The sequence below is a fragment of the Cheilinus undulatus genome, linkage group 19 (genome assembly GCF_018320785.1).
Source record: "Cheilinus undulatus linkage group 19, ASM1832078v1, whole genome shotgun sequence".
NCBI lineage: Eukaryota > Metazoa > Chordata > Actinopteri > Labriformes > Labridae > Cheilinus > Cheilinus undulatus.
The window spans coordinates 1382568-1396152 of NC_054883.1; positions in this window are offsets into that span (position 1 = coordinate 1382568).

Genomic DNA, 13585 nt, shown 5'->3' on the forward strand with positions numbered 1-13585 from the left:
GAGGGACATTGGTCTATAGAGGGACATTGATTTTTACAGGGACACTGGTCTATAGAGGGCCCCTGCTTTATAGAGGGACACTGGTCTATAGAGGGACACTGGTCTATAGAGGGACACTGGTTTATAAAGGGGCACTGGTTTATAGAGGGACACTGGTCGATAGAGGGACACTGGTCTATAGAGGGACACTGATTTTTACAGGGACACTGGTCTATAGAGGGCCCCTGCTTTATAGAGGGACACTGGTTTATAGAGGGACACTGGTCTATAGAGGGACACTGATTTTTACAGGGACACTGGTCTATAGAGGGACACTGGTCTATAGAGGGGCACTGGTTTATAGAGGGACACTGGTCGATAGAGGGACACTGGTCTATAGAGGGACACTGGTTTTACAGGGACACTGGTTTATAGAGGGCCCCTGCTTTATATAGGGACACTGGTTTAACGAGGGACACTGGTCTATAGAGGGACACTGATTTTTACAGGGACACTGGTCTATAGAGGCCCCTGCTTTATAGAGGGACACTGGTCTATAGAGGAACACTGGTCTATAGAGGGACACTGGTCTATAGAGGGACACTGATTTTTACAGGGACACTGGTCTATAGAGGGCACTGGTCTTTATAGAGGACACTGGTTTATAGAGGACACTGGTCGATAGAGGGACACTGGTCTATAGAGGGACACTGGTCAATAGAGGGACACTGATTTTTACAGGGACACTGGTCTATAGAGGGACACTGCTTTATAGAGGGACACTGGTCTATAGGGTCACTGGTCTATAGAGGGACACTGATTTTTACAGGGACACTGGTCTATAGAGGCCCCTGCTTTATAGAGGGACACTGGTCTATAGAGGACACTGGTTTATAGAGGGACACTGGTCGATAGAGGACACTGGTTATAGAGGACACTAATTTATAGAGGGACACTGGTCTATAGAGGGACACTGGTCTATAGAGGGACACTGGTTTATAGAGGGACACTGGTTTATAGAGGGACACTGGTTTATAGAGGGACACTGGTTTATAGAGGGACACTGGTCGATAGAGGGACACTGGTCTATAGAGGGACACTGATTTTTACAGGGACACTGGTCTATAGAGGGCCCCTGCTTTATAGAGGGACACTGGTTTATAGAGGGACATTGGTCTATAGAGGGACATTGATTTTTACAGGGACACTGGTCTATACAGGGCCCCTGCTTTATAGAGGGTCACTGGTCTATAGAGGGACACTGGTCTATAGAGGGACACTGGTTTATAGAGGGACACTGGTCGATAGAGGGACACTGGTCTATAGAGGGACACTGATTTTTACAGGGACACTGGTCTATAGAGGGACACTGGTCTATAGAGGGACACTGGTTTATAGAGGGACACTGGTCGATAGAGGGACACTGGTCTATAGAGGGACACTGATTTTTACAGGGACACTGGTCTATAGAGGGCCCCTGCTTTATAGAGGGACACTGGTTTATAGAGGGACACTGGTCTATAGAGGGACACTGATTTTTACAGGGACACTGGTCTATAGAGGGACACTGGTCTATAGAGGGGCACTGGTTTATAGAGGGACACTGGTCGATAGAGGGACACTGGTCTATAGAGGGACACTGATTTTTACAGGGACACTGGTCTATAGAGGGCCCCTGCTTTATAGAGGGACACTGGTTTATAGAGGGACACTGGTCTATAGAGGGACACTGATTTTTACAGGGACACTGGTCTATAGAGGGCCCCTGCTTTATAGAGGGACACTGGTCTATAGAGGAACACTGGTCTATAGAGGGACACTGGTCTATAGAGGGACACTAATTTTTACAGGGACACTGGTCTATAAGGGGCCCCTGCTTTATAGAGGGACACTGGTTTATAGAGGGACACTGGTCGATAGAGGGACACTGGTCTATAGAGGGACACTGATTTTTACAGGGACACTGGTCTATAGAGAGCCCCTGCTTTATAGAGGGACACTGGTTTATAGAGGGACACTGGTCGATAGAGGGACACTGGTCTATAGAGGGACACTGGTCTATAGAGGGACACTGATTTTTACAGGGACACTGGTCTATAGAGGGCCCCTGCTTTATAGAGGGACACTGGTCGATAGAGGGACACTGGTCTATTGAGGGACACTGGTCGATAGAGGGACACTGGTCTATAGAGGGCCCCTGCTTTATAGAGGGACACTGGTCTAGAGGGACACTGGTCTATAGAGAGACACTGGTCGATAGAGGGACACTGGTCTATAGAGGGAGACTGGTCGATAGAGGGACACTGGTCGTTACAGGGACACTGGTCTTTACAGGGACACTGGTATTCACAGGGACACTGGTCTTTACAGGGACACTGGTCTTTACAGGGACACTGGTCTTTACAGGGACACTGGTCTATAGAGGGACACTGCTTTATAGAGGGACACTGGTCTATAGAGGGACACTGGTCGATAGAGGGACACTGGTCTATAGAGGGACACTGGTCGATAGAGGGCCCCTGCTTTATAGAGGGACACTGGTCTATAGAGGGACACTGGTTTACAGAGGGACACTGGTTTATAGAGGGACACTGGTTTATAGAGGGACACTGGTCTATAGAGGGCCCCTGCTTTATAGAGGGACACTGGTCTATAGAGGGCCCCTGCTTTATAGAGGGACACTGGTCTATAGAAGGACACTGGTTTATAGAGGGACACTGGTTTATAGAGGGACACTGGTCGATAGAGGGACACTGGTCTATAGAGGGACACTGGTTTATAGAGGGACACTGGTTTATAGAGGGACACTGGTTTATAGAGGGACACTGGTCTATAGAGGGCCCCTGCTTTATAGAGGGACACTGGTTTATAGAGGGACATTGGTCTATAGAGGGACATTGATTTTTACAGGGACACTGGTCTATAGAGGGCCCCTGCTTTATAGAGGGACACTGGTCTATAGAGGGACACTGGTCTATAGAGGGACACTGGTTTATAAAGGGGCACTGGTTTATAGAGGGACACTGGTCGATAGAGGGACACTGGTCGATAGAGGGACACTGGTCTATAGAGGGACACTGATTTTTACAGGGACACTGGTCTATAGAGGGCCCCTGCTTTATAGAGGGACACTGGTTTATAGAGGGACACTGGTCTATAGAGGGACACCGATTTTTACAGGGACACTGGTCTATAGAGGGACACTGGTCTATAGAGGGGCACTGGTTTATAGAGGGACACTGGTCGATAGAGGGACACTGGTCTATAGAGGGACACTGATTTTTACAGGGACACTGGTCTATAGAGGGCCCCTGCTTTATAGAGGGACACTGGTTTATAGAGGGACACTGGTCTATAGAGGGACACTGATTTTTACAGGGACACTGGTCTATAGAGGGCCCCTGCTTTATAGAGGGACACTGGTTTATAGAGGGACACTGATTTTTACAGGGACACTGGTCTATAGAGGGCCCCTGCTTTATAGAGGGACACTGGTCTACAGAGGAACACTGGTCGATAGAGGGACACTGGTCTATAGAGGGACACTGGTCTATAGAGGGACACTGGTCTATAGAGGGACACTGATTTTTACAGGGACACTGGTCTATAGAGAGCCCCTGCTTTATAGAGGGACACTGGTTTATAGAGGGACACTGGTCGATAGAGGGACACTGGTCTATAGAGGGACACTGGTCTATAGAGGGACACTGGTCTATAAAGGGACACTGATTTTTACAGGGACACTGGTCTATAGAGGGCCCCTACTTTATAGAGGGACACTGGTCTAGAGGGACACTGGTCTATAGAGGGACACTGGTCGTAGAGGGACACTGGTCTATAGAGGGCCCCTGCTTTATAGAGGGACACTGGTCTATAGAGGGACACTGGTCTATAGAGGGACACTGGTCGATAGAGGGACATTGGTCTTTACAGGGACACTGGTCTTTACAGGGACACTGGTCTTTACAGGGACACTGGTCTTTACAGGGACACTGGTCTTTACAGGGACACTGGTCTATAGAGGGACACTGGTCTATAGAGGGCCCCTGCTTTATAGAGGGACACTGGTCTATAGAGGGACACTGGTTTATAGAGGGACACTGGTTTATAGAGGGACACTGGTCGATAGAGGGACACTGGTCTATAGAGGGACACTGGTCTATAGAGGGACACTGGTCTATAGAGGGACACTGGTCTATAGAAGGACACTGGTTTATAGAGGGACACTGGTTTATAGAGGGACACTGGTTTATAGAGGGACACTGGTTTATAGAGGGACACTGGTCTATAGAGGGACACTGGTCGATAGAGGGACACTGGTCGATAGAGGGACACTGGTCGATAGAGGGCCCCTGCTTTATAGAGGGACATTGGTCTATAGAGGGACATTGATTTTTACAGGGACACTGGTCTATAGAGGGCCCCTGCTTTATAGAGGGACACTGGTCTATAGAGGGACACTGGTTTATAAAGGGGCACTGGTTTATAGAGGGACACTGGTCGATAGAGGGACACTGGTCTATAGAGGGACACTGATTTTTACAGGGACACTGGTCTATAGAGGGCCCCTGCTTTATTGAGGGACATTGGTCGATAGAGGGACACTGGTCTTTACAGGGACACTGGTCTATAAGGGGCCCCTGCTTTATAGAGGGACACTGGTTTATAGAGGGACACTGGTCGATAGAGGGACACTGGTCTATAGAGGGACACTGGTCTATAGAGGGACACTGATTTTTACAGGGACACTGGTCTATAGAGAGCCCCTGCTTTATAGAGGGACACTGGTTTATAGAGGGACACTGGTCTATAGAGGGACACTGGTCTATAGAGGGACACTGGTCTATAGAGGGACACTGGTCTATAGAGGGACACTGATTTTTACAGGGACACTGGTCTATAGAGGGCCCCTGCTTTATAGAGGGACACTGGTCTAGAGGGACACTGGTCTATAGAGGGACACTGGTCGATAGAGGGACACTGGTCTATAGAGGGCCCCTGCTTTATAGAGGGACACTGGTCTAGAGGGACACTGGTCTATAGAGGGACACTGGTCGATAGAGGGACACTGGTCTATAGAGGGACACTGGTCTATAGAGGGACACTGGTCTATAGAGGGACACTGGTCTATAGAGGGACACTGGTCGATAGAGGGACACTGGTCATAGAGGGACACTGGTTTATAGAGGGACACTGGTCGATAGAGGAACACTGGTCGATAGAGGGACACTGGTCTATAGAGGGACACTGGTCTATAGAGGGCCCCTGCTTTATAGAGGGACACTGGTCTATAGAGGGACACTGGTCTAGAGGGACACTGGTCTATAGAGGGACACTGGTCGATAGAGGGACACTGGTCTATAGAGGGACACTGATTTTTACAGGGACACTGGTCTATAGAGGGCCCCTGCTTTATAGAGGGACACTGGTTTATAGAGGGACATTGGTCTATAGAGGGACATTGATTTTTACAGGGACACTGGTCTATACAGGGCCCCTGCTTTATAGAGGGTCACTGGTCTATAGAGGGACACTGGTCTATAGAGGGACACTGGTTTATAGAGGGACACTGGTCGATAGAGGGACACTGGTCTATAGAGGGACACTGATTTTTACAGGGACACTGGTCTATAGAGGGACACTGGTCTATAGAGGGACACTGGTTTATAGAGGGACACTGATTTTTACAGGGACACTGGTCTATAGAGGGCCCCTGCTTTATAGAGGGACACTGGTTTATAGAGGGACACTGGTCTATAGAGGGACACTGGTCTATAGAGGGACACTGGTCTATAGAGGGACACTGGTCTATAGAGGGGCACTGGTTTATAGAGGGACACTGGTCGATAGAGGGACACTGGTCTATAGAGGGACACTGATTTTTACAGGGACACTGGTCTATAGAGGGCCCCTGCTTTATAGAGGGACACTGGTTTATAGAGGGACACTGGTCTATAGAGGGACACTGATTTTTACAGGGACACTGGTCTATAGAGGGCCCCTGCTTTATAGAGGGACACTGGTCTATAGAGGGACACTGGTCTATAGAGGGACACTGGTCTATAGAGGGACACTGATTTTTACAGGGACACTGGTCTATAGAGGCCCCTGCTTTATTGAGGGACACTGGTATATAGAGGAACACTGGTCTATAGAGGGACACGGGTCTCTAGAGGGACACTGGTTTTTACAGGGACACTGGTCTATAGAGGTACACTGGTCTATAGAGGGACACTGGTTTATAGAGGGACACTGGACTATAGAGGGACACTGGTCTAGAGGGACACTGGTCTATAGAGGGACACTGGTCGATAGAGGGACACTGGTCTATAGAGGGCCCCTGCTTTATAGAGGGACACTGGTCTATAGAGGGACACTGGTTTATAGAGGGACACTGGTCGATAGAGGGACACTGGTCTATAGAGGGCCCCTGCTTTATAGAGGGACACTGGTCTAGAGGGACACTGGTCTATAGAGAGACACTGGTCGATAGAGGGACACTGGTCTATAGAGGGAGACTGGTCGATAGAGGGACACTGGTCGTTACAGGGACACTGGTCTTTACAGGGACACTGGTATTCACAGGGACACTGGTCTTTACAGGGACACTGGTCTTTACAGGGACACTGGTCTTTACAGGGACACTGGTCTATAGAGGGACACTGCTTTATAGAGGGACACTGGTCTATAGAGGGACACTGGTCGATAGAGGGACACTGGTCTATAGAGGGACACTGGTCTATAGAGGGCCCCTGCTTTATAGAGGGACACTGGTCTATAGAGGGACACTGGTTTACAGAGGGACACTGGTTTATAGAGGGACACTGGTTTATAGAGGGACACTGGTCTATAGAGGGCCCCTGCTTTATAGAGGGACACTGGTCTATAGAGGGCCCCTGCTTTATAGAGGGACACTGGTCTATAGAGGGCCCCTGCTTTATAGAGGGACACTGGTCTATAGAAGGACACTGGTTTATAGAGGGACACTGGTTTATAGAGGGACACTGGTCGATAGAGGGACACTGGTCTATAGAGGGACACTGATTTTTACAGGGACACTGGTCTATAGAGGGCCCCTGCTTTATAGAGGGACACTGGTCTATAGAGGGACATTGGTCTATAGAGGGACATTGATTTTTACAGGGACACTGGTCTATAGAGGGCCCCTGCTTTATAGAGGGACACTGGTCTATAGAGGGACACTGGTCTATAGAGGGACACTGGTCTATAAAGGGGCACTGGTTTATAGAGGGACACTGGTCGATAGAGGGACACTGGTCGATAGAGGGACACTGGTCTATAGAGGGACACTGGTCTATAGAGGGACACTGATTTTTACAGGGACACTGGTCTATAGAGGGCCCCTGCTTTATAGAGGGACACTGGTTTATAGAGGGACACTGGTCTATAGAGGGACACCGATTTTTACAGGGACACTGGTCTATAGAGGGACACTGGTCTATAGAGGGGCACTGGTTTATAGAGGGACACTGGTCGATAGAGGGACACTGGTCTATAGAGGGACACTGATTTTTACAGGGACACTGGTCTATAGAGGGCCCCTGCTTTATAGAGGGACACTGGTTTATAGAGGGACACTGGTCTATAGAGGGACACTGATTTTTACAGGGACACTGGTCTATAGAGGGCCCCTGCTTTATAGAGGGACACTGGTTTATAGAGGTACACTGATTTTTACAGGGACACTGGTCTATAGAGGGCCCCTGCTTTATAGAGGGACACTGGTTTATAGAGGGACACTGGTCGATAGAGGGACACTGGTCTATAAAGGGACACTGATTTTTACAGGGACACTGGTCTATAGAGGGCCCCTACTTTATAGAGGGACACTGGTCTAGAGGGACACTGGTCTATAGAGGGACACTGGTCGTAGAGGGACACTGGTCTATAGAGGGCCCCTGCTTTATAGAGGGACACTGGTCTATAGAGGGACACTGGTCTATAGAGGGACACTGGTCGATAGAGGGACACTGATTTTTACAGGGACACTGGTCTATAGAGGGACACTGGTCTTTAGAGGGACACTGGTCTTTAGAGGGACACTGGTCTATAGAGGGACACTGGTCTATAGAGGGACACTGGTCTATAGAGGGACACTGGTCTATAGAGGGACACTGGTCTATAGAGGGACACTGGTCTATAGAGGGACACTGGTCTATAGAGGGACACTGGTCTATAGAGGGACACTGGTCTATAGAGGGACACTGGTCTATAGAGGGACACTGCTTTATAGAGGACCCCTGGTCTATAGAGGGACACTGCTCTATAGAGGGACACTGGTCTATAGAGGGACACTGGTCTATAGAGGGACACTGGTCTATAGAGGGACACTGGTCTTTAGAGGGACACTGGTCTTTAGAGGGACACTGGTCTATAGAGGGACACTGGTCTATAGAGGGACACTGGTCTATAGAGGGACACTGGTCTTTAGAGGGACACTGGTCTTTAGAGGGACACTGGTCTATAGAGGGACCCCTGCTTTATAGAGGACACTGGTCTATAGAGGGACACTGGTCTATAGAGGGACACTGGTCTATAGAGGGACACTGGTCTTTAGAGGGACACTGGTCTATAGAGGGACACTGATTTTTACAGGGACACTGGTCTATAGAGGGCCCCTGCTTTATTGAGGGACATTGGTCGATAGAGGGACACTGGTCTTTACAGGGACACTGGTCTATAAGGGGCCCCTGCTTTATAGAGGGACACTGGTTTATAGAGGGACACTGGTCGATAGAGGGACACTGGTCTATAGAGGGACACTGGTCTATAGAGGGACACTGGTCTATAGAGGGACACTGATTTTTACAGGGACACTGGTCTATAGAGAGCCCCTGCTTTATAGAGGGACACTGGTTTATAGAGGGACACTGGTCTATAGAGGGACACTGGTCTATAGAGGGACACTGGTCTATAGAGGGACACTGATTTTTACAGGGACACTGGTCTATAGAGGGCCCCTGCTTTATAGAGGGACACTGGTCTAGAGGGACACTGGTCTATAGAGGGACACTGGTCGATAGAGGGACACTGGTCTATAGAGGGCCCCTACTTTATAGAGGGACACTGGTCTAGAGGGACACTGGTCTATAGAGGGACACTGGTCGATAGAGGGACACTGGTCTATAGAGGGACACTGGTCTATAGAGGGACACTGGTCTATAGAGGGACACTGGTCGATAGAGGGACACTGGTCATAGAGGGACACTGGTTTATAGAGGGACACTGGTCGATAGAGGGACACTGGTCATAGAGGGCCCCTGCTTTATAGAGGGACACTGGTCTATAGAGGGACACTGATTTTTACAGGGACACTGGTCTATAGAGGGAAACTGGTCTATAGAGGGACACTGTTTTTTACAGGGACAGTAGTTAATAGAGGGACACTGGTTTAAAGAGGGACACTGGTCTATAGAAGGACACTGGTCTATAGAGGGACACTCGTTTAAAGAGGGACACTGGTCTATAGACGGACACTGGTTTAGAGAGACTGGTCTATAGAGGGACACTGGTCTATAGAGGGACACTGCTTTATAGAGGACCCCTGGTCTATAGAGGGACACTGGTCTATAGAGGGACACTGGTCTATAGAGGGACACTGGTCTATAGAGGGACACTGGTCTATAGAGGGACACTGGTTTAGAGAGACTGGTCTATAGAGGGACACTGGTCTATAGAGGGACACTGGTCTATAGAGGGACACTGGTCTATAGAGGGACACTGCTTTATAGAGGACCCCTGGTCTATAGAGGGACACTGGTCTATAGAGGGACACTGGTCTATAGAGGGACACTGGTCTATAGACGGACACTGGTTTAGAGAGACTGGTCTATAGAGGGACACTGGTCTATAGAGGGACACTGCTTTATAGAGGACCCCTGGTCTATAGAGGGACACTGGTCTATAGAGGGACACTGGTCTATAGAGGGACACTGGTCTATAGAGGGACACTGGTCTATAGAGGGACACTGGTTTAGAGAGACTGGTCTATAGAGGGACACTGGTCTATAGAGGGACACTGGTCTATAGAGGGACACTGGTCTATAGAGGGACACTGGTTTAGAGAGACTGGTCTATAGAGGGACACTGGTCTATAGAGGGACACTGGTCTATAGAGGGACACTGGTCTATAGAGGGACACTGGTCTATAGAGGGACACTGGTCTAGAGGGACACTGGTCTATAGAGGGACACTGGTCGATAGAGGGACACTGGTCTATAGAGGGCCCCTGCTTTATAGAGGGACACTGGTCTATAGAGGGACACTGATTTTTACAGGGACACTGGTCTATAGAGGGACACTGGTCGATAGAGGGACACTGGTCGATAGAGGGACACTGGTCTTTACAGGGACACTGGTCTATAGAGGGGGTCTGCTTTATAGAGGGACACTGGTCAGTAGAGGGACACTGGTTTAAAGAGGGAAACTGGTCTATAGAGGGACACTGTTTTTTACAGGGACAGTAGTTAATAGAGGGACACTGGTTTAAAGAGGGACACTGGTCTATAGAAGGACACTGGTCTATAGAGGGACACTCGTTTAAAGAGGGACACTGGTCTATAGACGGACACTGGTTTAGAGAGACTGGTCTATAGAGGGACACTGGTCTATAGAGGGACACTGCTTTATAGAGGACCCCTGGTCTATAGAGGGACACTGGTCTATAGAGGGACACTGGTCTATAGAGGGACACTGGTCTATAGAGGGACACTGGTTTAGAGAGACTGGTCTATAGAGGGACACTGGTCTATAGAGGGACACTGGTCTATAGAGGGACACTGCTTTATAGAGGACCCCTGGTCTATAGAGGGACACTGCTCTATAGAGGGACACTGGTCTATAGAGGGACACTGGTCTATAGAGGGACACTGGTCTATAGAGGGACACTGGTCTATAGAGGGACACTGGTCTATAGAGGGACACTGGTCTTTAGAGGGACACTGGTCTTTAGAGGGACACTGGTCTATAGAGGGACACTGGTCTATAGAGGGACACTGGTCTACAGAGGGACACTGGTCTGTGAATCAGAAATGGGTCTATGAGACTTGACAATCAACGACTCCTGTTTTTGTTTTACGCAGTGTTCCAACCTTTTTGTAATGAGGGTTACAGATGACTAGAAAAGCTCAGGCCCATGAACCACTGAACGTTCTCTACAGCCAGGCAAAGCTCACCCTGCTCTCCGCCCACGCCTCTCCTCTCTCCAGGACCATCAGCGGCATTTTCCCAGGCAAAGCCTGGAAGAACTCCTCTGAGTCCACCTCAGTCCCGTCCTCCCGGACCAGGGTCAGCAGGTGGGGCAGCATGAACGCTGTGGCAGCCTGAGAGACAAAACACAGGGACTAAAAATTAAATCACTAAACCAGATTTGAATCCCCGGACAGGAAGGATCAGCGCTCCTTCACCTGCTCCAGCAGCTGCTCCAGAGAAGACGCCGTCAGAACATGTCGCCTTCTCTGCCCGTGGCTGCAGACCTCAAAACGGCGAGGTGGAGCTGTGGGCAGGACGTGGCGGGAGATGGTGGTGTGGACTGATGATACGGACCTGAAGGTTCATAAAAATCTGGTAAAGAATCCTAACAGGAGAGGAGGACGGCCAGAAGCTTTGACTATCTACCAATAAAGCTGAACTATAAGTTCAATAATTATAAAAGTAAAAATCAGATTAGAGACACTGACCTCTGACAGCACACTGCTGCTTCTAAACAGCTCTTCATTCATTTTTTAGAAAAGTAAAGCAGCCTTATTTCAGAGAAGTGGCTCTCAGCCATGGTTCATTAACATGTCTGCTTTATCCTGTCTCTTTGTTCAGTCAGGTTTAATCCAACTGAGGTCCAAACTACAGTTTTCACTGATAACTGACTGGTTAAACAGTTTTAAAAAGTTGGATTGAAAACTATCAACATATAAGCCTGCAAACATTTGCTTTATCATGTTAGCACATCTAAACTGCTGACCAAGCCTTTAACCCAAAATTAAAAAACAGGCCGATACCAAAAACACGACTTTAAATGAACTGGTCAGCTGCCCGTTTCTGTTCATGTAAGGTTAAACCTCCTCATTCATACACCAAATACCCCCACTGGTGGACTCAGAGGGGGAGGGGCTTCACCTCCCCTGGTGTCCTGAGCTATGAACACCTTTATGGTAGAAAAACATGAAATGCCCTCTAGACGGCCATGTAGCTGGACAAAGTTTGGGGAATTGCCCAATGTACTGACCTCTAAGTAGAAAAATTTGACAAAGTTCCCTCTAGACCAGGGGTGTCAAACTCAGTCCCAGCAGGGGCCAGATTCTGGACTCAGGACTAAACTGAGGGCCTAACAGGGTCCCCTTTTTAACCAGAAACTGTCAACCTCATTTCACCAGTAATAAAATATGAAAAAACTTAGTTAAGAGATCAGTTTAAAGGCTCACAATCTGAGAAAAGTAAATTTATTAGTTCAAAAAGGTCAAAACATGAAATTGGAATCGAAAAATAATGTTTTTAATGGCAAATGTATTAGAAAGAAAGACAAAATCACGAGTTTCAAATCAAAATAAGAAATAGATTTTTTAATCATTAAAATAAAGTCAAAATATACTTTAAAATTTTAAATTGTGAGTCTAAAAGGCTGCGATTGACTGGTGACCAGTCCAGGGTGTACCCCACCTCTCACCCCATGACAGCTGGGATAGGCTCCAGCCCCCCGCGACCCTAAATGGGATAAGCGGTATAGAAAATGGATGGAGTCTACAAGGTCAAACTATGGGATTATGAAGTCAAAGTTTGGAGTTGAAAATATGATGTAAAATACAAAGTAACTGATTAAAAATATCAAAATTTCACTTAAAAATTAGAATTATGAATCTTAAAGCTCAAAATATTATATGAGAAGTCAAAATTATGAGTTGAAATGCTCAAAGTATGAAATTACAAGTCAAAATCTGAAGTTTGAGTCCTGATTGTGAGATGCTAAATTGAAAATGTGAAATTGAAACAGAAATTAATTCCTTTTCCCACATTCCTGACTTCTTATCTAAATATTTTTACTCCATACTTTTTCAGATTTTGACTGAACAAGGATTTCTTAAATCATCAGGATACGTTCACATTTCTATTGGTGAGTAAATCTGCAGAGCTCAGACTGATGGGAGTTAGAACAGAAATATTAGATCATCCTGCGGGCCGGATTTAACTGCTCCACGGGCCGGATTTGGCCCCCTGGCCTTGAGTTTGACACCTGTGTTTTACGATCATTTCACTATTTGATGTGCTCATTTTTTCCAGTTTAACCCATTTCTGCCAGTTTCTGTCCATTCTTCTGTCTCAGTCAACCCTTTCACCAGTTTATATCAATTTTCATCCCATTTCACCAAATTTCCACCCATTTTTGCCAATTTAAAGTCATTTCAGACACTTTTTAATTCCCCTTACCACTGTCTATGCCATTTTTGCCACTTTAACCAATTTTGCCACTGTTTGCTTTTTTTTTTGCCAATTTTATCCAGTTCTAACCAATATCTTCTACTTTTAAAATACAATTTCACCACCTTTTTCACCATTTCTTTTAACCATTATTAACCTATTCTAGCCATTTTTAAGC